The following is a 26884-nucleotide window of genomic DNA, read 5'->3' on the forward strand; positions in this document are numbered from 1 at the left end:
GAGTCTTTGGATCGCGGGCAATTCAAAATGGAACGGCTCAGTCTCAGGGACTGTGAGGCTCGGAGCTCCTCTCAGAGTCAAATCTGACACCAAGATTGTCCAGACTGGCTTCACCTGCTATTGCAATGGAGACTGGACTCAAAGCAATTACTTTAATCGACAGTTGCAGGAAATCCCTGCTCATCTGTGATTACGGAAAACAAAACTGTAGGGGATGTGGGTGTCGCTGCTGGGCCAGCATTATTGTTCATACCTAGTTACCTTTGAATAGGTGGTAGTAGGCTGCCTTCTTGAACCACTGCAGTGTGTGTGCTGTAGGTTGACCCTCAGTGCCTTTGGGTAGAGTTCCTGGATTTTGAACCAGTGATAGTTAAGGAGTGTCAGTATATTTCTAAGTCAGGATGATGAGTGGCTTGAAGGGTGTGGGATATAGGTAAAGCAGTGTTACTTTGGCAATCATAATTGTTTATGTAAGGTAAATGAACTCACACTAGTGTATAATTGTTCAGCCAAGAGCTGAGTTAACAAGAATGAAAACTATGTAAAGGAAATATATAATTGCTTTTGCATTAGCTAAAATGTGCATACAAGAATGAAATATGCCTGCAAACAATGGTAGATGTTACAGAAAATAGATAAGGTGCTGTGAGGGGAGTGGGTGTAGGTTAAGCTGGATATGCTTGTACACACAGTTACAAGCATGTTTCCTGCTTCTGTAAAAACAAAAAAAACACACAAACAAGAGGTCAACAGGCTCAGTATGGGCAAAGTATGGAAGGAAATGTTGCTTTAGCAAGCAAAGAAGCAGATGGTATTGGAGGAGGATATATAACGGTGGACCACAGCAGGATGTGATGCAATGGCCAAGCAAAACTTGTAATTTGTTATGCCCAAGGCCGGATGAGGCAAGAGGTAAACAGCTGGGTTTAGAGTAGTGGGAGATGTAAACAGGGGAGGAACAATGGGAGGAGGGAAAGAGAAATGAATTGTATATAAGTTGTGTACTCGTTAAACTCGATGTGCCTACCTTATAGGCACCACTCTTGCAAGAGTATAATAAATGATACTGCTGCTTTAGATCTTGTCTCGGACTGAAATGATTGAAGTGAGTGGGTTCTATTTCCCACGAGGGGAATTTGCAGGTAGTAGTGTTCCCATATATCTGCCTTTGTTCTTTTAGATGGAAGGTTTTTTTTTTTGAAGGAGCTGTATAATAACTGTGATAGTTGAGGAGGGGAGGAGGAGGAGGGAATAAAGGTTAAATTCATTGGCTTCTTTGGTCTACAAACACATCCGTAGAATTAGGACTAAATGAGAACAGCCCCTGAGCTCCAGCTGGATACCAGTCGAGAGGTATTTTAGGAGAATTGTGTGGTAGACGGAGATGTGTGTAGATTGAAACGGAGAAAAAAAAACAATTTACTTCTGTCATCATGTTGGATGTGACTTGGATAAGAGTCATTTCAAAAATGTGGCAAATCGCAAACTTGATTGGAAGGATTCGCGTAGAATTTGGGAAAGATGAGCACAGATTTGAGGCAACAAGATGTTATATGAAAATTAGCAGGCACTGATGTTAAAGTACAGATTTGAGATGGTCCAGGGAATCCCTTGTGGGCTCAGACCTGTAAGCCTCTCTTCGTTTGTCCCGGCAATCATACTCTTGAGTCTGGAATAAAAACCTCTTCCAGACAGTTTAGTTTAATTTTAGTCTTCCCCTTTATTTACCAATAGCATCACTGTTACAACATAACACTGGTACCTATTAGCCAGGCTAGCTAAGGTTCTAAAACCTTAGGAGAGTAGCGACCAGCTCTGCCTTGAAGAGCCCTCGCAGGTTACTGTCACCAACAGGGTTCCTTTATACAAACTTTTACAAAAACACTGCATTTAATTAGATTTAAGCACTTAATTAGACAGACAACATTGGATAGGCAATAATTCATAAGGAAGAAAAGTTAATTGACAGATTTGTGTGTGCCTAATTGATCACTCCTACAGGCCTGGAGCCATTCATCAGGTGGGAAAAACAGATTCAGCCGAGTCAGGTGCCTGTTGGTGAGACAAGTCCCTGCTATAAGGAGGCACCAGTCTAAGCGGGAGAAGTTGTAAGGTAACCTTGCATTGCTCGCATGTCAGGTATCATGTTTTACAAAATGGCTTCTTAGCGAGGAGGGCAAACTTTGACCGTAAAAAATGGCTTCCTCATAGTTTGTGTCAGAATCTCTTCAATGTTAGGGTGAGAATAATTTTTAAGCGAGGAGCAGACTCTTGCTTTTTATCTTAAGAAAAGAATAATTCTGAACCTGAGGCTGAATTGTTACTGTAAGGTTGTATTTTAAATGATTCATTTGTTTTGAATTAGACATTTTTTCTTTTCAGAGTTGTGATTCAAATTCAAATGGGACATAAGATCCAACTCGTTAGAATTGACAGTGGGGCAGTGCTGGTCTGTAAGAAGAGCAAGTAAGTTAAAGCTTCATCAATATTACCTTTTACAAAGTTTGCATTTCATAATCAGCGATGGTTACTCAAAATAATCATAAAGCCCCAAAATGCAATTAAATTTAAAACAAGGGTTATGGGGATAAAACCGGAACAGGTTACTGATTGTGGATAATCAGCCATGGCCGTAATAAATCGTGGTGCTAGCTCGAAGGGCCGAATAGCCTATTCCTGCACCTATTCTCTGTATTGAAACCACAGCAAGTAAGCGTGCATTTGAACCAAATCACAAAGAGTTAATTTTTTATTGGCTTTGGCAATCTCAGCATTAAAATGTTCTTCACTCATTCTCTCTCTAGTGTCTTTTTGAACGCCCAGGTTAGGGACTATAACAGAATAATGTTTTTCCCTTTCTGTTTGCCTGTCTTGCAAGGGTAATAAGAATCCAGTATAATTGATATGACCTGACCATTAATTACAAGGCTTTTGACATGCTTGCAGGATGATACCAAGTCGAAGATCACAATCAAACACTGTCATTAATTTCACAAGTGAACACCCGTGAATGTTATCACTCTGTGTCCTGTTTACACAGATTCATTGCTGTTAAGGCAACTGTTCTTAATTGCCTTGGTGCATCCTGTTACCACTTGGTGAGAACAGATGTTTTTATCTTCTGCACATCCTGGGTTCCCCCTTTTGTGGCCTGGCGCCTCCCTGGCTGTCCTGTTTATTTTCTACTGTGCAACAAATGTGTTCTATAATTCAACATTACATTTAGTCAAAATGTTTAAGGACAAGTTTTAAGGCTATAAACTTTCTCATTCCCTCCTTTTGTCATTTCATGGCAACTACACAGCTTATACAAGTATAATTAATCCATTCAGTCGATTTGTATTCTCAATAATTTGAGTGCTTCCTCTTGCGAGTCATTGTCCAGAGGATCAGAGTCAGAAAGGTACTGGATTTCAGCATAGACATTCGGACGTGGAGCTACAGGGATAGACAAGGGTCGATTAACAAGATTCCTCTTTGGCTTAGGCGAAAAGCAATGTACGGTCCATTCCATGCATAAGTGGACGACACTGTATATTCCTAGGATGAGACTGGGGACTATCAGTACGTTCCACACAGCGACCAAAGCTCGCAAGTAATACTCCATCCATATGGATCAGACGATGGTGCGGCAGGTGTCTTCCCTGCATCTTGACCCGTTTTGTTGATAACATCTAAGTTGTCCAAAATGTCTTCAGAGCAATCATTGATGTCGGCGCAACATTGCGGGCCAATAACAGAACAAGCGCCTCCTTTAGCAAGGGGGAAATCTAGCACGAGCCAATTCTGAAGTGTTACCATCCGGGTCTCCTGTAACTCTTTGTTCACCAGTTTCAAAGCGTGGGCAGTTGAGTTGGCAAGTTTTTCGATGTCGTATGCAAGGTCACTTATCTGATCTCGGGCCATCTCAACATCCCAGCCAGGAATAAGTCCTTCCAGCAACTTGGGTCACCAGGTTTGTTGATGGAAGAAGTTGTCTAAGTCCCATTTGTTTTTCCTCTCCTTTTTGTTCCATACTGCTTCACATGTTGGGAGGCTTTCTATTCATCATCTACCTCAGGTACTTCATGGTGGAGGGTTAAAAAGTGGTAAATTTTTTACGGGGGCACAACATTCGTACCTGTCATTGGGTAAATATGGGTAGCCTTTGTTTACACATCACCAATGAAGGCTAAAAGGAGTTCCAAAGGCGCACTTCTGTGAGTGAATGATGAGTCCACTCAGGGCGAGAGCTGAATCTTGTAAACAGCGGGTGCTATCAAACGTTTGGTTGTCCACGTGTATTAGTGGATGAAGAGCAGGAGTATGACCAGTGTCTTTGATAACCTTTTTACACAGTGCTGGCTTCACTTTCCCCATGTCGTGGGTACCGGAAGTTCTTTCAACGCACCATTCTAACAGCGAAACAGCGTTAACGTTGAATCCTTGACGTTTGTCAGTGCACTTCACCCAGCGATGTGCTACTTCTACCGAATGGGTTTTGCCATCATAAGTGAGGGGTTGCACAAGTTTGTGAGTCCCATTTATACACTGGACATCAGAATGATGGAAGAGTGAGCAAATAACACATGGATCGAGGGTTTAGCTTGAATAAAGAAACCATTGGTAACAGATGGAAGATTGGGAGTACATAGTATTTTTGGTCTTTGTTCGTCTTTCCAGCTTGTCGTCTTAATTACAGTAGCTACTGAATATAGGAACAGAGGAACCTCAGTTATCCGAACGAGATGGGCAGGCGCTATTTCATTCGGATAATTGATTATTCGGTAAAGTGATTTCCTCTGGAGTGCGGAGTTTTCTGTGAAGTCTGTTCCCCATTCAGGAGACTCAGCAAAAGCACATTGTACGTGGGAACCTGCCTGCCCAACCCCAGCCCCGACTTCCACCCAACTTCAACCCCGTCCGATCCCACCCAGCAGCCCCATTGCCACCCCCAACCTTGTCCGCGCCCGGCCCCAATCCCACTCCCGAACCCTGCACTTCCGTCGATCCCTACCTACCGTCCGAACCCCTGAGCACGCCCCACCCACCCCCCCACTGTGGAGCAGCTGGATTGTGCACCAACAGGAAGACTGCTGCTGCCTTTGTGGGATAAGTCTCCAAATAGCGCACAACCTTTTGACAGGTTCCGCCTCTGCCCTGTACAGGGCAATGTTAGAGCGATAATCTGGGGATGGAGGGTTTGGGGTTCACCCCTGTGTAGAACTACAGGGAGAGTGTTGCGGGGGGAGAGAGAGGGCAGGAGGTCAGTCATTTGAAGATGGTGCCTGGACTGTTCAGGACTGTCCTCGGCAGCATTTCAGTGAGCCGGGTTTGCTTTTAATCATTGTACCTGTAAACAGAAGACGTGATCAGGGTTGAAACCGCTCTTTGATGTAATGTTTCTATCGGGACCTTAAGATCAGCTTCGGATAATCTGATTATCGGATAATTGAGGAACCTGTGTAAAGGTATTTCTGTCAGTGGTGTAGGTCAGATAGGAGAAGATGCCATCGAGAAGGCATAGGTTGTCTGTCTCATGGGAATAGGTGGCTGAGGGTTTGGTGATTTCGGTACTATGTGCTCAATACTGCAATCTGTACGGTTCATTTTGAGACGGGAACAGACAAACATTTCAAAGTAACAGTTTTCGGTTGATGGAGTGGCTGAGGTTATGGAATTGTGCCATCCCATGATGGCTGGCATGGAAGTGTTGCGAGGATGACAATATGGTCGAAAGTGATGTTTGGATACGAAATGTGAGCAGTTGAACTGAGCTTCAGCTGGGCAGCTGCATTCATAACTTCCAATGGTATTAGTACAGGTTTCATTTATACAGTTACATTGGGGTTTAGCCAGTCTGAGATATCACAGATGGGTCGGTTACATCTGGACGTATGTACTTGGGTTCGGTTTTCGTCGGATACCTGTATCAGTACTAACACAGGATTGTGAGGGGGATACACGCTTGCAATGTCCTTTGTCGACCCATGTTGAACATCCTTCTACTTTTACTGCAGTTTCAGTTGTCAGAAGAGCTTGATTACGACTTTCCAGGAAGGGCCCAATTTTTGATGATTAAAGTCTCTCAATCATACGTAGTCACCAGGGTTGACGTTTTTAAATGTTGGAACTCTTTCTTCTTCCTTCCCTGGTACTCGATAGGCTGCTTTGACCTGTTGATGATACGACTGCAATGCTTTGGTCAGCTTAATCAGGTACATGTGCATTTCTTCTGCCATGACATGCCCATCAACAGGGTGTTGGGGAGTTAATGGTGCAGACCAGGGAGTCCTCAGGGGCTTTCCATATATCAGTTCAGCCGCCGAGAATCCCGTCTTTTTCTATGTCATGGTTTTCTCATATTAAAAAGTGCGTTTGGGAGTACTTGCAGCCAATGAAGGCCAATTTCTTCCACCAACTTGCTTAGCTGACCTTTTAAATTACATTTGGCTCTTTCTCCAATTCTCGCTGCTTGGGGATGGTTGGCACAATGGAATTTCTGATTCGTATTCAAACTCTTACATAGTGGCTTGGTTAGCTCCGCACAGAAGTGGGAGCCGTTATCGGAAAACACCGTTAATGGTATTCCAAATCTGGGTATGATTTCCCTTAACAGAATTTTACAAGTTGTTGTTGCTGTCAGTCAGTACAGGGATAAACTCCAACCCTTTATTAAATACATTAATTACCACTCAGCAATACTTATAACAATGGCATCTAGGGGACTGTCTAAAATCTCACTGGATAGTGTCAGAAGGTGCACTTGGCAAGGGACACTTCACTCCTTTCCCGAGATTAATGTTTTGACAAATTTGGCAATTTGAAGCTGCTTGTTTTGCTTTTTCTTGCAGCTGGGGATTCCACCAAGTTTGGAGAATTCTGTCCACCATTCCCTCCTTCTCCACATGTGTATGTGTATGAACACAATCAACTAGAATAGGCAGAAGTGAATCGGGCAGACATGTCTATTCTACCAGCGTAACCCAAAGCTTATTGTAGCTATTTACATAACAACCGTGGTTCATCCATTGTTGTTATCCCTAATCAGAGGAGTCCCCCTGATGGATCTGAATTTTTTCTTGGTCAGGCATTTTTCTCGGTGTCAGAAGAGGAAATAGGAGAGTCTCCCTTTGGTTTCTGATTCGTCAGTTGAGTAACCATGTCTTTGCTCAAAAACTGGTTTCTCAGCAGCTGTGTCAGTGGCATTGTTGCTTTTAGTGACATTGGCAGCATCAGAGGAGTGAGCCGAACATTTGATAATTGCCAATTGAAAGGGAAGTTGACTAGTACTGAGGAGATTAGCAACATAGGCAGCATTGAGGATCGGGGTTCCTGATGAGGTAAGGAAGCTGTGCTGCTGCCAGAGTGCATCATGGGCACATCCAAAGGGAATCAGTATAGATATGAGCTGACTTTCCTTCAGCAAGTATGCAGGCATAAGTGAGAACAAGGAGTTCAGCTTGCTGGGCGGAGCAGGGTGGATCGACGGAATAAGCTTCTGTTGTATGGGACAAAGTGACAATTGCATATCCTGACATGTGTTTGCCCTCTGGAGATCTAGAAGAACCATCGAATGTAGCGTGGTTAATGTTACAGCAGTATTTAAAGGGGAGAAATGGATTCTGAAGTAATGAAATCTCATAGCAACTTAGATGAGCCGCAGTTAGGTGTTGAGTATCTTTAGAAGTAAGCAAGGATACCACGGAATGCGAGGTACAGACTTCTACATTTTGATGTAAAGTTATATTAGAGACAGCAAATACCATAGGATGGACAGTGGGGAGAATCTGGGTGCAGGAAGGCATACCATAAGCAAACAGGGTCAGTCTTAGTGGAGTAATAGGCAACAGGGCACCAAGAGGAGTCATGTTGCTGGGTAAGAACCGCTGTAGCACAGGTGTTAAGGATAGAAAAGGGTTTTGTGCAATAAAAGGGCAAACGTGCTGAGGTCCCTGGGGAGGGTGACCAAGAAGTTGCCAGCTGCTTCCACTCCAGCGATCAACCGGAGGCTGCTTTGGGAAGGGCAGTTCTTGGACCAATGTCCAGGTTGATTACGGTTGAAACAAATGTGTGATTGTTGGGAAACTCGAGGGGCTTGGGGAGGAAGTGAAGACTAGTGAGAGGATGTATAGGGAGTAAAGGGCATCGTGGACTGTTCGGGAGGATACAGAGGAGGACCCCAAGATCCATTGGGATGTTGTGAATCCACGGTACCAGTAGAATGCCACAGACTGTCTGTAATTACTAATTAGGAGGCAGGGTTGTAATTGCCAGCCTGTACGTTGGCCTAATCCTTCTCATCGGAATTTTAAATTGTATTAGTTTGAATTCAACTTGCACTTCTGGTTGTTTTAAAGTCGAACAGAAATACTTCTTTTTTGAAAAACTAGCAAGGTTTCGGTTCTTTCAGCAGGGCATAATTTCCTTTCACCATCTGGTTAAAGAGTACGAGCTGCTTTTAAAAGCAGCAGTTAGATTTGATCAAAATCAATGGCCTTAAGTTCACTTATCAGTGCAATTGTAGCACTCCTAACACACAGGGACAAATGATTCATTGGGGGACGTGTATGGCCCTTGGCACGTTGATCCTCAGAGTGGGGAGGGGAGTTCAGGCAATGTTTTGTTTTATGCAGTGTGTTCGCCTTGGCCGTACTGTGGGTGAGTTTTGAGGGGGGACCCGGAGGAAGTCGGCTGACAGGATGGGATGCGTAAAATATTTCCTCCACAGATGGATCAGGATTCTTTTGTAATTGGTCTTTGGGAGAGGTGGGGTATAAGGAACTGTCTTTGTCGTCAGTCTGGTCCTGCGCGGCTACAGTTGCAGTCTGTTGTTTATTCACCGGTTTCCCTTTTCTTTGGGGCCCCTGACATTTCAGCAAGGGTTCTGAATCTTTACTTTGTTTTATTTTCTCCCGAGCCAATTCCAGTTCTGCTTCTAAATCATGTGCTTCACATTTGCATTTTAGTTCTGTCCAATCTCGTTCAGATCCTTCCTCAGTTAATGGACTAATTCCCCTTTTAATACAGTTTTGTCTCCATGATGATTGCATGGCTTTTTCCCATTTTTCCCTATCTACCTTTTTCCATGCTGATATGGCTTCTTTCTGTTTACTTCCCTTTTTTCCCCAAATCCCTTGTTCACTTTTAATGTGCATCCATATTTATCCTATTTATTTTAAATCTTCACAGAATTACTGATCTACAGGGTCTCCAATCCCACAAAACGCAGGGGCCTCTAACCCCACAAGATTCTGTTTTTAGTACCTATTTAAACGATCTCATTTAGGGTTCCGTCCGGGTACCATGAGAATGAAATGGGGGAAGCAGCACACAAAGGTGCAGACCGAGACCAATCGAGGTATAATCTTACCTCGTGGACCCATTGGTCTCGAGTCCGACCCTTCGGTGAAGCTCCTCTTTTCCAGTTTCATTCAAACGTATCCCTTGTTGGAACCCTGTTTGCAGTGCCAAATTGGTAAAGTACAGATTTGAGATTGCCCAGGGAATCCCTTGTGAACTCAACCTGTAACCCTCTCGGTTCTTCCTGGAGATCGTACTTTTGGAAGTCTGGAATAAAACAAAAACCTCTTCCAGACAGTTTAGTTTAATTTTAGTCATCCCCTTAATTTACTAATAGCATCACTGTTACAACATAACACTGACACCTATAAGCCAGGCTGACTGGATTCTAAAAACCCAGGAGAGTAGGATATCACTCTTCCTTCAAGAGCCCTGGCAGGTTACTCTGTTGTACTATCACAAACAGGTTACCGTTATACGAACGTTTACATACACTGTACTGTCAAGAATATGCCTTCTTTAGGCAAAAAGTTAACAAAAGCACTGCTTGTTCTGAATGAGACAGATAACAGTGAAGGACAATAATTCGGGAGAGAAGTTAATTGATACCAAGTTATTAATTTCACAAAGGGACAGCTGTGAATGTTATCACTTGGTGTCCTCTTCATGCAGATTCACTGATGCTCAGGAAAATGTTCTTAATTGCCTTACCCTCCTGCCTCTCTATTTTCTGGTGGACAGCAAATGTGTTCTATAATTCAACATTACATTTTAGTCTAAAAGTTTCAGGACAAGTTTTAAGGCTATAGACTTTCTCAAACAAAACTTAAGAGAGCTTGCCCAAGTCTGGTAAGGAGGACGGATTGGCAAACTTGAATAAAGACAAGAATGAAGAAAGCATTAACGGACTGATGTGTTCAGAGAGAAGGCATCCAAGGCAGCACTGGAGACAGACACAAATATTAACGCTGATGTGTCTGTGTGTTCTTCCAGTACACAAAGGGAGGACTTTTCACGAAATATCCTAAAGAACTCTTCAACTCCTCTGTTGGATTTACTGAACAGGGAAAAGGACCAACTCGAGGCTCAATTTAAAGTACCATTCCTCGAGCCTCAATCTGAGGAAATTCATGAGGAGCACATGGACACTAAAGTAGAGGAACCCAAGGACAATCATGAGGATAGTGAAGACTTTAAAGGAGATGATCTGAAGAGCAGTGATTCAAAGGCCAATTCTTTGGTTGATATAATACTATCTTCTTTTGTCAAGGACGCTATTGAATAATTGCAAGAAATCACAAAGTTTGTAGCTGAGAAGGTTTGGCTTACTAATCAATGATTACAGTTCAAATTGGATGTTGAATCCTGACCCAGGTCACCTTCCAAGGATCTAGAGGAGGAACACAAGACTGATATCCCATTGGACACATTTGAAAGAGATGATAGTGATGATGATAAGGAGGAAGTATTATCTTCAGATCTTTGTCCTCGATCTGTAAGTACCATGTTTTAACATACTTATAGGATTATCATTATTTCCCAGACAATATGTCAAAATACAACTCCACTTTTTTCAGGCACATGTTGCAGGTCATCATTTTTAGAAATTATCCTGAGTGTTCCCCTTTACCAAGGACCCTTTACCAAAAGACTGTTGTGAGGAATATCTTGATAAATTGTTAAATATATTTGTGGGTGATAAAATCGAGCTGTGGGGAATATTCTTAAAATTTCTGGTGTCTCGGTGTTTTCTACCTTGCCCATCAATTCTCAAAATATGTGTAAGTACACCTGATTATTTCTCGAGGATTTAGTGACCATTTCCATTGTGTAATTATTGAGTTCAGAACTGAAAGATTGCTATTGAAATTCAAACCCTTTTCCTCCTGCATTTTTCTGTCCTTCGGTTAAAGGAAGGCAGTGTTTTTAAAGAGGATCTTTTAAACTAAGTTTTGAATCATGCTTTTCAATCTCTGGCTTTTTTAGTGGACACACTGTTTTTCCAGTGTAGTGTTCTGAACCAAAGTCTAGAGACTGAATGACCGTCTGATTAGAAGAACGGAAATGTTTATGGTTTGCACATATTAACATTCATTGGACTAGTAGCATTTTTCATGAAAGTGTTTGACAAGTGCTCATACTGTCCATTCCTTTCTGAGCATTCAGTGTAGGAAATCACAGAAAGAGGAGCTTGGGTCACTTGGATTTGACGCAGCAACATCCTGACTAAACTGACACGTTTTTCTGATTTGTTGATATTTGTATTTACCTATAAAATGAATTCCAGCCTGTGTCTAACTCGTCAGACATACTCTGAGATATAAAAAGAAGGTTCTCGTTTGTTTGTCTACCGTTTTCATGCTTTGATTTCACAGTTTATTAAAACCATGTATTGTTCATTAATGTTTTGAAATGAATTTCATCACTTTTGTTCCTGACCTTCAGTTTCTCGATTGACCAACAGTTTGTGTACTTTGCAACAAGGCAGCCTGATGTTTGGCACACGTGGGCAGGAAGAATTGGCCAAATGCCTGGCAGAGTCGGAATTGAGTCGTGAAATGCTCGATGACCTGGTAGATGACCAAGATTGGTTTGATGAGGACTTTGGGCTGCGCTGTAGCAAAGTGCAGCAGCCAGTGCAAGAGGCCCAGTCTACGAAGGATGTGCCTCTAAAAATCCAAAGGGAACCTCATTTTGCTGTACATCATGATGCTTTAGAGGTTGAGAAGATGGGGTTCATGCAGCGGCTGAGGAAGTTGCAGGATCTTGGCCACGATCCAGGAGATCTACAAATACCCCCAGACTATCTTGAGAATAATAAGTGGAAAGATGTAGAGTGTGAGCAAAAGAGTTTCTTGTGAGGTGAGATCCAGCTTTTGCATTTGAACGCAAACTTATTTATTCTCAGTTAAGCAAGAAAGATATGGGTTAATAGTGCTCCACAGCAGCTCTGATTGATGATATGTATAACAGAGCATGTTAAAAACATTCTGATGACTGCATTGAATTCAATTTACCATTTTGCCCCTTCCCTAAAAGTCCAAACCACTTAATAATGGGAGAGTACTGTTTGTATTCTCCCATTATTAATTTATCATCATCATCATCATCATCATCATCCTGTTATTCATTAAATCCCATCTGTCACAACTTTGCCCACTCTGAGAATCTATAGTTTCTGTTTCTATTTACATAATATATGGTGTCTCTTCCAGTCACTCATTTTTTGAATTCTTCTGTATCATCTCTGTTATTCCATTGGTTGATAATACACTATATGATTATTAATCATCTTAAAACTCTCCAGAATCTTATCTTCCACAGGTCACTCCATAATTTTCAGACGAAGAAAGCCTGAAAGGTTGCACTTTTCAGTCTGAATTTGTAATGTGTTGAGGTTCCCAAAATTGACCAAACTATTCTCAGATCTTTTGCAACTTAATGTGGCTTAAATTGTTTGTGTGCAGTTGGAAGAGCCAGGTTTCTTTTAATGGCTATATCTGTCACTTTAAATGGCCTGTATGTTTGAGTACTTTGTGGCATTTTTCTCTGATCTGATTAGGACCTTACAATTTCAGGTGTAATTCCTTTTCTTATCCACTCAATGTATTACTTCATCTCACTCAACTTCAGTTCCTGAAGTTAAGATGAACTCATCTGTTAAACTGAGAATGATTTGACCTTCCTGAAATGCTGGGTCCGCTGTAAGAATCCACGTCAGCCCCAATGTTTATGGTGAGACTTCCCACAGCACTGATCTTGAGTTATCTATCTACAGTCTATTATAAAGGCGGAACATTTTTGGAATTTGCCTGAGCAGAGACCTCTTAGAAGATGCTGTTGGCAAAGTGCTGAACCATATAATGTAGTGAATCATTAAGTGAATAATTAATCATTTCTCAGTCTAGGTCTGAAGCAAAGTAAAATGTCAAACCTTCTCACCGTCTGGGAGTATTACATATTCCCTTAGAGTTGTTTAGAATATGCTTTTGGATCTCACTGATATTGTTCACTTCAATTATAATTACATTTTCAAGCATTCTGTAGATTTTTGTTGAATAGAACATGCTTTGAGTTTCACATCATTCAGAATGGGGGAAAGAGTCCAAAGGCCCAAGAGTCAAAGGCTTCACTGAGCAGTTTTGGGCAAGGATAATGGATTGTGGGTTGTTTTGTCTGTGTATTTAGGGTGTGTGCAACAACTGCCATTTCTCCTGTGTTTTTATCCATTTCTTCATTTCTAATGAGGTTATGAAGTTGTTTGGATTCTACCAAGAGCAATATCAGAAAACAGGCTGACAGAAGATGAAGACATTTGACAGGAGAAAACGTGATCGGGTGGACCATATTTTGGTAAGTGCTTCAGTTTAGCAACTGTTCAGTTTTATATTGTACCACTGCATCACGACTATGAACACTGCGTCCTACATCTGAATTTTCTATTATTTCAAATGGCAAAGGCTTTATCTTCAACTTTCTGGCTGAATTGAAAACTTGTCCTCGCTGCAGTAATTTGCCGAAAATCAAGGCCTACTATTCCTTAGTTGCCACAAAAGTTTAAAAATATTCAGAAGTACATTGAATTCAGTGCAGTTGGCAAAGTAGTGTCATGTGTACTTCTTTAAATCCCAATGTTTGATTTCACTTTCTCTCCATGTTTCTTTCAGTCGTGTGGTGAATTTGTGAAGAAGACCGAAGCTGAACTCAGGAAAGATCTTGATGTTGCCAGCTCAACCTCCACCAAACCGCCGCTTAAAACTCTGTACTCCACTGCTACTGAGAAGCTGAAGATTAAACCGCTGTCTCAGCAGAAGTAATTTCAGTAATGGATGTTAATTGTGTGACCTTATGAAGGGATGCCTCTTGTATTTCTCTTTTATACCCGAGTGGGACCCCTTTTGTCCAAATTATTTGGTGATTAAATGGTTCTTTAGTGAAGGAGAGCAGTACATTTGCAGAGACTTTACAGCAGGGAAAAGTGCCTTTTGGCCCAACAGACTCGTGCAGTTATTTAGTCTCCATGAGAGTCTACTCCCACTTTGTCTCATTCCATCAGTGCATCCTTCTGTACATTTCTCCCAGAGGTACTTATCCAATTTCCCCTTGAACACATTCATGCTATTCAACTAAAGCATTCCTGGTACTAGCAAGTTCCATGTTGTCACCTTTCTCAGGGAAGAATGGTTTGTTTTGAACGTCTGATTTGATCCACTAATGTTAACTTCCTATTCAGGTCAGCTACGCAAGTGAAAACATTTCTCCCTCCATGTACTTCAAGCACCTTCATTTTTAAAGTTCTCTATCAAATCTAATTTTTAAAATTCTCTATCCAATCACTAACTTATACAGTTACTGGTCGGGCCCTGGGTGTGTTGCTGCACAAAGAGACCTCGGGATGCAGGTGCATAGTTCCTTGAAAGTGGAGTTGCAGGTAGAGAGGGTGGTGAAGAAGGCATTTGGCGTGCTTGCCTTCATCGGTCAGAACATTGACTGTAGTGGTTGAAGTGTTACGTTGCAGCTGTACAGGACATTGGTGAGGCCTCGTCTGGAATACTGCATGCAGTTCTGATCACCTTTCTGTAGGAAGGATGTTAAACTTGAGAGGTTGCAGAAAAGATTTACAAGGATGTTGCCGGGACTGAGTTACAGGGAGAGGCTGAATAGGTTGAAGCATTTTTCCCATGGAGCATTGGAGACTGAAGGATTTTTGTCAAGGTTTATACAATCAAGAAGGGGCATGGATAGTGTAAATAGTCAAGGTCTTTTTCTCTCTCAACATCTGCACAGAGAGTGATTTTTGATCCCCAAATCCCACCGTCGGTGCCAGTGTTTCAGGGTCTTTTTGGACAGCCTCCGCCAGTGCTTCAAGTACAAAGGTAAACAGGAGCAATAACAGGGGAATATCCCTGTCAGCTGCTCTTCCCCACATGAAAATTGCTCGAGTTAACCCCATTCGTGATAACTGCCACCTTGGGGTCTTTATATAACACTGCCACCCACCTGGCGAAGGCCCTTCCCAGACTAAAACGATCTAGAACAGCAAAGAGATACAACCATTCCACCCGATCAAAAGCCTTTTCTGCCTCCAGTGAGACCACCAAACCCGGAATCATTCTCTGCTGACATAGTTGCATTATGTTCAATACCCGCCTGATGTTGTTGGAGGAGCTGCAGCCCTTGATAAAACCCATCTCTTTTATAATAACAGGCAGTACCTTCTCCTGTCTCAGAGCTAACACCTTTGATAGAATTTTAAAATCCACGTTCAACAATGAGATGGGTCTATACAATGCACAATCCTCAGGGTCTTTCCCTTTCTTTAAAATAAGAGCGATATTAGCCTCTGTAAGAGAGAGCAGAAGACAGTCCTGGCCATAGAAATGACTATACAGCTCCAGCACTGGTTCAGCTGACATGTGAATGAACTCCTTATAAAATCCACATGGGAATCTGTCTGGACCAGGTGCTTTACCACCTTGGAGCTGCCTTACCGCCTTTTGCACCTCTTGTACTGTCAGAGGTACATTTAAAAGGGAGACCTGATCTGCGTTTATACCAGGGAGGTCCAAGTTTTCAAAAAAGGATTCCATTCTCACTTCTCCATCCCCATTCCCTCTGACCGGTATAACTCTGCATTGAACTCCTGGAATCTGGCATCGATCTTCCTCAGATCACGAGTGATATTGCCAGTTCTCTCCCTGGTAAACACAATGGACTGTGGAGCACTTTCCTTCCTAGCCAGGTAAGCCAGGGATCTACCTGGCTTATCCCCATATTCAAACAACCTTTGCTTTGTAAAGGAGACCCCTCTCTTTGCCACTTGTGTGAGTGCTGAGTCCAGAGCAGCCCAGAGAGCCATGACCCGTTGCAATTTGACCCCGGATGGTCTGGGATAATGTGCTGATTTGCTGTCTTCAGCCAGGCCTCAAGTTCCAGCTGCTGCTATCCTCTCTGCCTCCTTCTCATCGTCAAGTGTGAAATAATCATACCCCTTAAGAATGCTTTGGTGGTCTCCCAGAGCACTGATGGGTTACTGGCTGTAGCCTGATTGAAGACCCAAAAAACCCTGAACTCCCTTGTGATATACTGTACAAAGTTGTCATCCTTCAACAGAAATGGATTCGTGCACCATTGTCATGTGTCTCCTGCACTACCTTTGATCTTAACATCTAAATATACTGCCACATGGTCCGAAATAGTAATGTTCCCAATCCTGCAGGCTAACACCAAGTCCAAACAAACTGACGGAACAAAGAACATTTCAATTCTTGTGTGGCACTTGTGCGGGTTGGAGTAAAAGGTAAAGTCCCTCCCATTTGGGTGGGGGCACCTCCACACATCCACTAGCCCCAACTCCTCACACAAGTCCACTAACTGTCTCGCCTGCAGAGGTGTACCCAACAGCTCCCTTGGCATCCTGTCCACCCCAGGGTCCATGAGACCAATTAAAGTCTCCTTCTATAAATATATGGCGTACGCCAGGAGCCATTAATTTAAAGACTGCATCAACTAAAAATTTGAAAGGATGCACCAGGAGACAGTAAGTCACGAGCCATGACTGCACACTACACCCACAGTCCCCCAAGAGGAAGAAGCCCATTCAATGTGCGACAAGTGGGAAAAAAACAGACTTCATCAAATCTAAATGATGGTTTGTCCTTCAACTGATCTCATGACTTAAATGGGGAATGGTGTCTCTTCAGTTAGGTGATTCAAATCAACCAAATCAATTGTCAGGTTAGCACTCCTTCCATACCCAAAGGATATGTGGGTCAAATAGTAACATGTCTTGCACTGATTTATTTCAAGATTCCTTTATTCAGTCATATGCTTAAGCTAATCAATCCAACTTTCTTGTGTTCCCCTTGGATCTGTGGTTATGCATAAGGAAACTTCCTCCTGTCCCCTTAAACAATGTGTGATTCAACATAACAGTTGTGTTGAATCAATAATTGTAACCCAACTCTGCTCCTTGAGCAGATAACTAATCCAAGGATTCTAGCTTAGCCTTTAACTTCATGTTCCAGTTCTAAATCTTTCAGTGAGCAATGGAAAATAACAAAGAACAATGTCAATCATTTATTGTCTCTCCAGGCTCTGCTTCTCTTGCCACTGAGTACTCCCTTCAGTTCGATGAGTCAATGACTGAAGATGAGATTTAAGAGAAATCCTTCCATCTCCTTCTGCCATCAGAGAGCCATCGCTGCTTTAATATGAGGAAGAAACGCAGCCAGCTGGATGATTCCGATGAGGACATACTGCAGGATCAATTGGCTTCAATAGCTGCAAAAGTGAGTTCTCCCATGGGTTAGCCAAGGGTGAGTGGTGGTGCCAGTTAGTGGGATCTCAGTGCTTGGAATAGTTGCTCCTCTCCATGTTCTAGGTATCTTGCCATGAGATTCAGATGTGGAGGATGAGGAGCAGATGGGGCAATGAGTGTAAGGCAAGTGTTGGGCAGGGGCTGTTTTTTTTAAAAGATAAGTACCACTCACTAACAATGTTACCAGAGTTTATAAATCTTGAAGAGGAATAAATCTTTTGCATTGTTAATCTTTGTGATCAAGTTACCATGTAGTGAAGACAGAGATTAATATTTACTGGGATTCCTTGCTCACCTCGTCAGGTAAACACAAGCTAAATTTGATTGCTAAGAATGTCCCTGAATTGACAACTTTCTACTGTCCATTAAAGGTGGGGGTAATAAGATGCAAAAGACATGTGGAACTTGCAGAGGAATTTGATTTGAACAAGAGACATTTGTGCAGATAATAAGAGATATTCTAATTGGAAGGATATGGTTGGTGATATTCTGCATGGATCTATGTTGGTGCCCTATCTATTCACTATTCATAATGAAAGGAAAGCCACATTCAAAATTTGGGGCCTCTCTACAGATTAGCAGCGATCTCGAGTGTCGGTAGATGGAAGCATAAAATCAGAAAGCAATCTTGATAGATTAAGTAAATGAAAAATCTACAGATGAGTTTGTGTCGGCAAGTGAGAGGTTGGATCAAAATAGGATATTTCTTGATTGTGAAAATCGAGAGACAGTGGAGTTCAAAGAAACTTGATGGGGGTGATCCAGCTGCATACAGTTTATGAAAATGTCGCAAACAGGCTCAGAAAAGTGATCAAGGGGCGAGTGGAATGTTGACATTTATGTCCAAAGAAGACTCGAAAACAAAGGATTAGAAGTCATGCTTCAGCAGTTCAAAACCTAGTCAGTCCAAGCCGTCAGGGCTGGGCACCATGGCTTAAGAAGAGTATCACTCTTGGTGGAAGTGCAATGTAGACTTACTGAAGTGATACTTGGGCTCCGAGGCTTAATTTAAGAAGAGAGATTGAATAGATAAAATGTGAGTCAGAACATTGATATTGTGGAACACTTTTGCACATGGAAATGGATGAAGTTTGAAACTCCCTTCCACAAACAGTGATTGATTTGAAATCAGTTACAAATTTTAAATCCGAGCTTGGTAGATTTTTAACCAAAATGCTGAAGGATTATGGGACAAAGACAGGGATTTGTCATGATGTTGAAGATTACCATGATTTGGGTGAATGGTGGAATAGGCTCAAGAAGCTAAATAGCCTCCTCCTGGCTCATGTTGATGTAACCATGACACCCTTATTCTCTGTATGTGCAACCCCTATTCTGTTTTTGTTTTTTTTATCAGAACCTGGCAGCAAATTAGTAACTGGAGTCCTGACCAGAAAATTATCAGTATGAGGGACTTTGCCAGTCTTAATGTGTTTTACAGATGATGAAATGAGACAGTCAGCATTTACTCATCCTGATAAATATTGGGATAGTTTGATGGGATCACTTGTGATGCAGCATGATTGGCATGTCTGATGATACTCCAACTCCTTTTAATTGTTGTTGTTGTCTGCACTCAGTCCTGGGTTTTTGTGGATTATGGGGCAAGTTTTGCTTGGGTCAGGGGAAGCAGATCACCTCACTCTGTACTGTTTGTTCTCCTGTCTTTCACTGTTCAGCATGATTTGAGCATGCCCTTCTCAGGAGGTCAAGACAGTTTCTCTCAATTCACCATGGAGATGGTGCGACAATACATGGAGGAGGAGGAGATGTGTGCACAGCACCAGGTGTCACTCCTCAAACTGCGAGAACAAGCCTTGAAGGAGAAGACCAAAGCAGAGCTGGCCTGGTTGGAGCACCAGAAAAAGTGAGTAGCTGACCTATGCAGTGATGTTAGGCTGAATAGCCTTTCAAAAATGCAATGTAAGAATGTGCAGATACTTCTAGTCATACTTTCCGGAGAAGGGAGAAAGCTGTTGTCTTTTCTCATTGCAGTGAGGCTGTTGTGCAGAATCTAGGTATTCACATCATCTTTCCCCTTATCACTGTTTGGAATGAGTAGAATGAATGCAATTTTGACTTTTTTTTTAATTTTTAAGTTTGTTCTTTGAATTTGGGATGTTTCCGGTAATGCTGGTATTTATTTACTATCCCTCATCCTCGAAATGGTCATGGTGGTGAGCTGCCTTGAGCTACTGCAGTCTGCTTGGTCAATATAAACATATCAACTCGCAAGTGCTGTTAGGTTTGGAGTTCAGGGCTCTGGAACAGATTGATGCAAGACTGTTGTCCTTACCCACGAGTCAGGATTTTAAACAAATTATTTCAATGGATTTCTTTGCCGCTGTTCAGGCCAGTATTGTTGTCCATCCTTCATTGCACTTGGGAAGGTGATAGTGAGCCATTTCCTCAAACATCTGCAGTTCACCTGCTACAGGTACATCCACAATGCTGACAGGAAAGGAGTACCTGGGATTTTGATCCGATAGCAGTAAAGGAATGGTATATTGCTAAGTCAGGATGTTGTGTGGCATGGAGAGGAACTTACAAGTAATGGTGTTACCATGTTATCTACTGTCTGTGTCCTTTTAGGTGGTAGAGGTCAGAGGCTTTGAAGATGCTGTTGAAGGAATTGAGTGAGTTCCTGCAGTGCATCATATAGTGCACATAGCTCTCACTGTTTATTGGTGAAGGACGTGAATGTATAGATTAGTAAATGTGATGCAGATCAAGCAGGTTGCTACATTCTATTTGATGTTATGTTTCTAGGGCATGTATTGGGGAGACAGGAAGTGAGTTACTAAGTGAAGAACTTTCAGCTTCTGACCTAGTTTTGTTGACACAGTATTGTTTAGCTGATCCGGTTCAGTTTCAGGTCGAGGGTAACTCTAATGTGTTAATTGTGAGGGAAGCAGTGATGATAATACCACTTCATATCAAAAGGATTGCAAGAGATGGTCAATGCTTGGTAGGTATGGTGTGCATGCCATCCATGCTGCCGTAACACTGTAGTCACATATGCCATACTAGTTGTGGGCAGAAGATTTCCTTCTTCAAAGTCCCTCCATGAATTAGTTGGGTTTTTATGGCTGCTCAACATCTTTGTGGACACTTTTACTGACACCAACCTTTTATTTCCAGATTTTATTTTAAAATACCCTTTTTAATTTTGTGAGCAGAAGCAATATCTTGTTGAAATAAATTTTCTCCAGATTGAGTATGACAAGCATGGGAGGGGCATTAAAGTTATAAAATATTAAGAAGAATTTGGCTGTTTAACAAAATCTTAAACCCTGATCATTCTCTTTCTGGTTTAGTTGCTAATTCAGCAGTGGTGAAACTGTGTGATCTACTTGGGCAGATTTATCCAAGTTTGTCTGTAAATTCCAGCATCATTACAACATGTGTTGGGAGCTGAGGTTTACTAAAGAAGTTGAATCTCTTGTCAAGAGGAAGAAAAGGCTTATATTGAGACGTGAAGCTCAGTTGGGGAGCTTGAGAGTTACAAGTTAGTGAGGAAAGACCTAAAGAGAGAGCTACCAAGAGCCAGGAGGAAACATGAAAAATCACTGGCAGATAGGATCAAGGAAAACCATACAGCTTTCTATAAGTATATCAGGAAGAAAAGAATGACGAGAAAGGTCAGGGCCAATGAAGGGTAGTTGTGGGATGTTGAGCATGGAGTCCGTGGAGATGGGGAAGCACCAAATGAATATTGTTAGTATTCACACCGGAAAAAGATAGTGTTGTCGAGGAGAATACTGCGATGCAGGCTATTAGACTAGACGGGATTGAGGTTCATGAGGAGGTGTTAGCAATTCGGAAAAGTGTGAAAATGGATAAGGCCTCTCGGCTGGATGGGATTAATCTGAGGATTCTCTGGGAAGCCAGGGAGGAGATTGCAGAACCTTGAGATTTGATCTTTATGTTGTCATTGTTTACAGGAATAATGCTAGAAGACTGGAGGATAACAAATGACGTCCCCTTGTTCAAGAAGGGGAGTAAAATCAACTCTGGTATTATAAATGACTGAGCCTTTTTCGGTTGTTTTAAAACAAGTTGCTTTTCAAAGTTCAATTCTTAACTTCAGCTCACAGTTCCAAACCAAAACTGAGAAAAATATAGTGATGGTCTCAACAAGTTGCTGATTTTTGTTGGCAGCGGTTTTACCAATCTCACAGTGTCAGGCAGCGTCACGCAGACTTGGAATGTTACGTTATTTGCTGTTGGACCCACTACAGATTTGCCAGATTATGTATTCACTCAACCCAGGCACACTTTCCATCTTTATTCCTGATGAAGGGCTTTTGCCCGAAACGTCGATTTCGAAGCTCCTTGGATGCTGCCTGAACTGCTGTGCTCTTCCAGCACCACTAATCCAGAAACACTTTCCAACTTGCCCAGCAGCAAGAGCTAATGTGCAATTCTCGAAAGCGGAAATCTGCCTATTCATCATCTTTCTCTTCTGCAAAGTACTTGGCTGCTGAGGACAGTTTTTCAGGTTTGAGAACTCAGGTTAACTCACCACAGACCTGGAAGCAACCTCCTGAAATAAAATCAGAAATGCTCACTCAAAGTTAGGCATCAGTTGTCGAAAAAGAATGTGAGTAACTCTTTCATGATAATTTCCACCTGGAGTACTTGACTGTTTGAGTTTGTGTTGACAATACATTTTATCGAAGAAAAACACAAAGTTTTCATCAAGAACAAGCATTATAAGTTGTAAAAGTTGCACAGTGCCACCTGGAAACTGTGCAACTTAGAACTTAATGGGTTATGGAGTTGTGTGCCCTGACTTCATTTTTGTCTGTACTCTGTCGTCAAAATAAATTTATTGACAACGTAAAGACGGGTTTGGTTGATCTCTAACATGGTAATACATTGCATCCAATTTCATCACAGGCTGGAATCAGGCATCTTCAAGAGGCCAACAAGGCTGCTCACAGGGAGAGGCAGCTGATTCTGAAACAGCAGGAGATTCAACATATGCTCCAGACCACCATCAAAATTCAGGAGAAACTCAAATCCGCTGGGGAGAGCAAGTTGGTTCGTATCCCACCATTTGCAAACTCCTGAACTGTTCAATGCAAGGTTACTATTAAAGTAAGGAATTACTTACTCAGCAGCATCAATGATGGGTGATCACTTTCAATCCAAGCTTGCTATCAGCCAGGTTTCTGGTCTATATTATCATTGCAATCTAAATAAAACTTTTAATATTTTACAGAAAAGATGTAAGAATAGTTTGTCTGCCACTGAGAAACATCAACTTAAGTCTCGGTACTTTTATTAAGTTGATAATATGTTCGCATGTTCCCTTATGTAGAGTCCGAATCTCTGCAACCTAAAGCTGTATATGCAGGAATACCTGCTGCTGCCGAGAATACCATCCTTTGTATTCATCGATATCGTGTTTTGTTCTGCATTCGGTAGAAGTGACAGCACAAGAAATGGAGCTTTCAGCCCAATGTATCTGTGCTTCTGTTCTTTCGCTCCCTGCAATCTGGCTCCGACCTGTTATCAGCATATCCTACAAAGGTGTCAAAACATTTTTACACTTGATCATGTGCATAGGAATGGGAGTAGGTTGTTGAGCCACTCATCTGTTTGCACTTCCTTCTATTATAATTGATCTACATCTCCCTCCCTTAATCTGTTTCACTGAATAAACATTCCCAACAAACAAAAAAATCAGTCTCACTTTTGAAATTTTCAATGAATTAAAGCTCAATTAATTCAAAACTAATGAAACGCTCTGCCTGCCTGAAAGGAAATGATGTTGCTCAGTTGCAGAAACCAGTCTTTGAATCTCATCTATGTTTCATTGCAACTAATTCTGGAGTTGTTTCCTTTTAGGAACAAACTTAACTTTCCATGCGTCCATCTTGGTATATTCTCAGATTCCAAATCGACAGGAGCAGCGGAATGCAAAACAACCAGAAGGAGAATGTTTCCAAAGTGAGCCCCACTTCCAGTCTCCTGCAAACAGATATGGAGACGTGGAGTCCCTCCCCTGTTTCGATTTCAGGCAGTGAGACCAGCAGCATCATGCAAAAACTGAAGAAGATGTGCAGTCATATGGATGAAAAGTAATATCTGCTATGGCTCCTTATAAGGCATATTGCTGTGAAAGGCTGGCAAGCCAACCAGCTCATTTGTCAGCTGGTGATGTTATAGAGAGGATGAGGGATGTCCTCTCCAAAATGGGCTTCGGGGAGGGAATCGCTAATTGGATCAGACTGCTCTACACCAACATTGTCAGTGCAGTCTCAATCAATGAGTGGGAATCAGATAGCTTCCCAGTCAGATCTGGAGTCAGGCAGGCCTGCCCTCTCTCTCCTGCCTTGTTTGTGTGTTGCATAGAGCCATTTGCCGAGTCCATCAGGAAGGATGCGAGCCTGAGAGGGGTGACTATTCCTGGCAGCGGGGGTCTGCAGGTTAAGGCCTCCCTGTACATGGATGACGTCGCCGTTTTCTGCTCGGATCCGCTGTCAGTGCACAGACTCATGTGCATCTGTGACCAGTTTGAACGGGCCTCGGGGGCCAAGGTAAACCGAGGCAAGAGCGAAGCCATGCTCTTCGGGAACTGGGCCGACCAATCCTCTATCCCCTTCACTGTCAGGACTGACTACCTGAAGGTGCTGGGTATTTGGTTCGGGGGCGCTGGGGCGTGCGCCAAGACCTGGGAGGAGCGGATCAGGAAGGTGAGACAGAAACTGGGCAGATGGGAGCAACGGTCGCTCTCCATCGCGGGTAAAAACCTGGTCATCAGGTGTGAGGTACTTTCAGTATTGTTATACATGGCACAGGTCTGGCCTATCCCCAGAACCTGTGCCGCCGCAGTCACCCGGGCCATCTTCAACTTCGTGTGGAGATCAAAGATAGACCGGGTCCGAAGAGATGTAATGTACAAAGACGGTGCAATGGGGGAAGAAATACACCCATTGCAACCCTCACCCTGATGGCCACCTTTGTGTGTGGCTGCATCAAGCTGTGCGTGGATCCCCGGTACGCAAACACCAAGTGTCACTATGTACTGAGGTTCTACCTATCCCTGGTGTTGCGAAGGATGGGCCTGGCCTCGCTGCCGTGGAACGCTCCGAGTAGTTGGACCGTTCCGTACCATCTGTCCTTCGTGGAGAAATTTATGAAGAAAAACACCTTTGACCACAAGTCCATCAGGAAGTGGTCAGCACGTAGTGTCCTTGAGACCCTTCGGGAAAAGACATGGCTTGGCTGGTGGTGAGAAGGGCTCTGCCTGTGAGATCCTTTATGCACGCCCGGACTCTCAGCCGCACCGCACGCTGCCCTCGAAGCGGCTGCGAGGGGGACGAGACTGTCACACACCTCCTTCTGGAATGTGCCTATGCAGAGGAAGTCTGGAGAGGAATGCAGTGGTGTTTGTCGAGGTTCGTCCCGAGCAGCGCCGTGACGCAGGACTCCGTGCTCTACGGCCTGTTCCCCGGGAAGCACACTGAGATGAACTTCAACTGTGCCTGGAGGATCATCAACTCGGTGAAGGACGCTCTCTGGGTGGTCCGAAACCTGTTGATCTTCCAGCTGAAGGAGTTGACCCCGACTGAGTGTTGCAGACTGGCACATTCCAAGGTCCAGGACTACGTGTTGAGGGACGCGCTGAAGCTTGGGGCAGCTGCCGCCAAGGCGCGGTGGGGAAAGACCACCATCTAACATCTGCCTGCCTAAGAAGAACAGGGGGCCCACACAGTCATTGGGCTCCGCTGGTGCCTCAGCTCAATGTAATCGCACCAACCTGTGAATAGGAATGATTACCCTGTTTCAATACGCAAAGAAATGGAATGTTTACAGAATGAAGACATGTCCAATTGTATAGATTAAATATATATGAATAAAGTATATTTTTGAAATAAAAAAAATAGAGAGGATGAGAAAGAGAGAGACAGTGTGGCTCTGAGCAGAGATAAATATATGAAATCCATTTAACTTTTTTTCAAAGGCAGTGTGTTTGCTGCATATGGTGTTTCTAATTATCCCACCTGAGGGTTTGTCATGTTTGACCCTGCGAGTGGGGGAGCAAAACATCAATATGGCCTCACTGCTACTGCTCTCCAAGTAGTGGAGCTTTTTTCTTACCCTCATCTTCTTTACTTACACCCATTGCCCTGGTGTAACAGTCTCAGAATGGGATTGCAATGTGAAAACTTTCACTGGTGCAAAGCTTGCTTTGTCTTTCAGTGGAGTGTGTTAGGAAACTGGAGGTACATGCAAATGTTGCAGGAATTGTTTTTCCTGGTGGAATTATCAGCTTGACATCATTGTGTCAGCTTTTTAATCTAATGAAGGCAATTGCGTACACTACAGAGGATGTAAACAGGTCTTATTCGGGCAGTACCATGGCTCAATGGCGAGCCCTGCTGCCTCACAGTGCCAGGAACCCAGGTTCGATTCTACCTTCAGGCGACGGTGTAGAGTTTGCACATTCTCCCAATGTCTGCATGGGTTTCCTTCCACAGTCCATAAATATACATGTCAGGTGGATTGGCCATGCTAAATTGCCCATAGTGCCTAGCGATATGCAGGCTAGGTGAATTAGCCATGGGAAATGCAGAGTTACACTGATAGCATAGGGGAGTGAGTCTGGGTGGGATGCTGTTCGAAGGTCATTATGGACTCAATGGGCTGAATGGCCGGTTTCCACACTGAGGGATTCTATGATTTGTTCCAATCAGTTCACATCAGTGTTACTGCTCCACTTGAGACTCCTGTCACCTTTGCTCATCTATTACCCTGACCCTCTATTTCTTTCTCCCTCGAATCTTGTCTATCTTCCCCTTAAACACCCATATGATATTTGATTCAACCACTCCCTGTGCAGTCTTCATTGTTGTAATCCAATTCTGCACAACTTCCATATCTCCCTGATGGATTTCTTGGTGACTACTTTGTGGCCTCAAGGTATGTTCTTCCCTGTGAAAGGAAACATTCTGTCTGTATCCAGTCTGCTGAACCCTCTCAACAATTTAAAGACCTCTATTATGTCCCTGTTTGGCCTTCTTTCAGAGAAAAGAGATGTAGCTTGTCAACCCTTTCCTGACATGTGAACCCACACATTTCTGTGACCAACCTTGTCAATCTTGTCTGTGTACCCACTTCAGTTTCTCCTTTTTCTATTTATAGTATGATGATCAGCCTGCACACAGTATCCAAGTGTTGTTTAAGCAAGGTTTGATTCAGGTTTAGCATATTTAATAAATAATTAGATAGGGATGATGTGCTAAACGACTGGTGTTTTTTTCTGATCTA

At 42.8% G+C, this 26884-nt stretch overlaps 1 long non-coding RNA gene and 1 pseudogene across 1 annotated transcript; both read left to right on the forward strand.

The window, feature by feature from the left end:
• LOC148149255 (centrosome-associated protein 350-like) overlaps window positions 1-26884 on the forward strand; it is a 1171865-nt pseudogene that overhangs the window by 1098263 nt on the left and 46718 nt on the right.
• On the forward strand, window positions 13533-17511 carry LOC148149258 (uncharacterized). Its single transcript, XR_015758252.1, has 3 exons — window positions 13533-13635; window positions 13950-14095; window positions 17377-17511. It is a non-coding gene; the product is annotated as an uncharacterized LOC148149258 (long non-coding RNA).

This window comes from Chiloscyllium plagiosum, unplaced genomic scaffold (genome assembly GCF_037043375.1).
Source record: "Chiloscyllium plagiosum isolate Xiang-an unplaced genomic scaffold, Cpla_swu_hap1 HiC_scaffold_9, whole genome shotgun sequence".
Lineage (NCBI taxonomy): Eukaryota > Metazoa > Chordata > Chondrichthyes > Orectolobiformes > Hemiscylliidae > Chiloscyllium > Chiloscyllium plagiosum.